The sequence below is a fragment of the Phoxinus phoxinus genome, assembly GCF_949152265.1.
Source record: "Phoxinus phoxinus genome assembly, chromosome: 9".
NCBI classification, from domain to species: domain Eukaryota; kingdom Metazoa; phylum Chordata; class Actinopteri; order Cypriniformes; family Leuciscidae; genus Phoxinus; species Phoxinus phoxinus.
Genome location: NC_136884.1, coordinates 28,921,747 through 28,923,473, shown reverse-complemented (window position 1 = coordinate 28,923,473; position 1,727 = coordinate 28,921,747).

Genomic DNA, 1,727 nt, shown 5'->3' with positions numbered 1-1,727 from the left:
TAATGTATAATTTTTCTTTAGAGCATTAAAATAAGGTAGTGGTGTTCAGACTGAGAAGTATACTGTACTGTATGAGCTGTGATATGATTACTATAGTTGTGAAGTACTATAGACTGTGAAAGCAACTTTGACTCTGGTCCATACTTAAGTAATTTGCACATATTGTGTTGTGACTTGTTTAATTTACGTAGTATGTGTTCTTACTGGGCCACCGTAAATATGGGGTTTAACAGTTCAAATTACTCATGGTTTGGCTTTGTCAGTTTTAGGGTCACGGTTTCGGCATGGTTCGGTATGTACTATGTTCAGGGAAAAAAGAAAAAAAAATCAAACTACAAGCAACAGCCGTGGATTATCCCTTACTTATTTGAATTTATTTGTGCTATTAAACTATTTTAATGCACAACGTGGAGGCATTTTAACCATTATTTTCAACTTAGCAAAGCTTTTTTTTGTAGTAATGTTATATTACAGTGATTCATATATCAAGTTAACTGAACAATATGAAGCTAGTAACTGTTTAATTAGTGCTGGTTTTACAGTTGTATATTTTTCAAATAGTGTAATAAAGACAATTTGACCCCCTGTTCTAAAGTGAAAGTTATATTCTCATTAATTATGGCACATATTGATTATGAACAAAATTGTCTTGTTCATTTATGGTGAACCCCATATGGTCCCTTTGCGCCACCTGGCGGTCATTTCGCGAATGACTTTGAAATGCGACTGGATTATTTTTACCGTGGTAGTTTTGCCGCGGCGGCTGGCGCGACGGTAATAGGCATTCTGGTTGACTACCTACTGTACATGAATGACCTTTGCAACAAACCCCAAACATTATAAGGAGACATGAATAAAAAGTAAATAATGAAGTGCACAGATAAATCATTGATAATAAACCCTACAATATAAAAAAATATATAAAAACAATAATCGTCAATTTTGCTTTCATGGCGACTTTAAGGTTTATGCATGAAATATAATTTCAGATTAAAACAGACATCTGTAAAAACACCAATGGATACTCTTTACGTAAGCTAGAGAAATGTTTTCTTACTGCTATAACATATCAATGTAGAAATGTTTCGAGATTTGACAACCGAGTTGCTGTTTTGTATCACAACAACTTGTTCCCATTATAAATTAATCTGTCAATAAAAAAGGAAAAGACAGACAATAAACATTTCAAGATTTTCTTCCCGAACCATTTTACCAGAATAAAGGCACATTGGGTGAGCAGATTATCAAAAACATTGCTAAACGAGTTTTGGGAAAAGTACTGTTCCATATGAAGAGGTAAAATTGTAAACAAGTCATGGTACTATTTCAACAAAAGTGTCATTCAACAAAAAAGTGCTCCAGATTCTCCCATTAAAAACACATGAATTACATTAAACAATTCTTTCTCCATTGAAATTAAAGCGGTACAATGAATACGTCTTGAAAATAAAGAACTGAAGAACAGAGGTGTGATTCTGCTGTGAAACAGATCAAGGTTAAAGACTTACTCGGTCCACAATTGACCAGCTTGTAGTTGAGTTTGTCTGTGAAAGCCTTCCTTTACCATAATTGAACTTCCAGTATTCAAAAATCAAATCCATACAATGCAACTTTGCTGTAAGTTGCTTAGTTGTCCGAAACAACTGTGAAGCTAAGAATCGAGGAACCAGGAGCTAAGGTAAAAAAAAAGATTGCTGACATGGCAAAAGTCAGCTATATAGGTACCG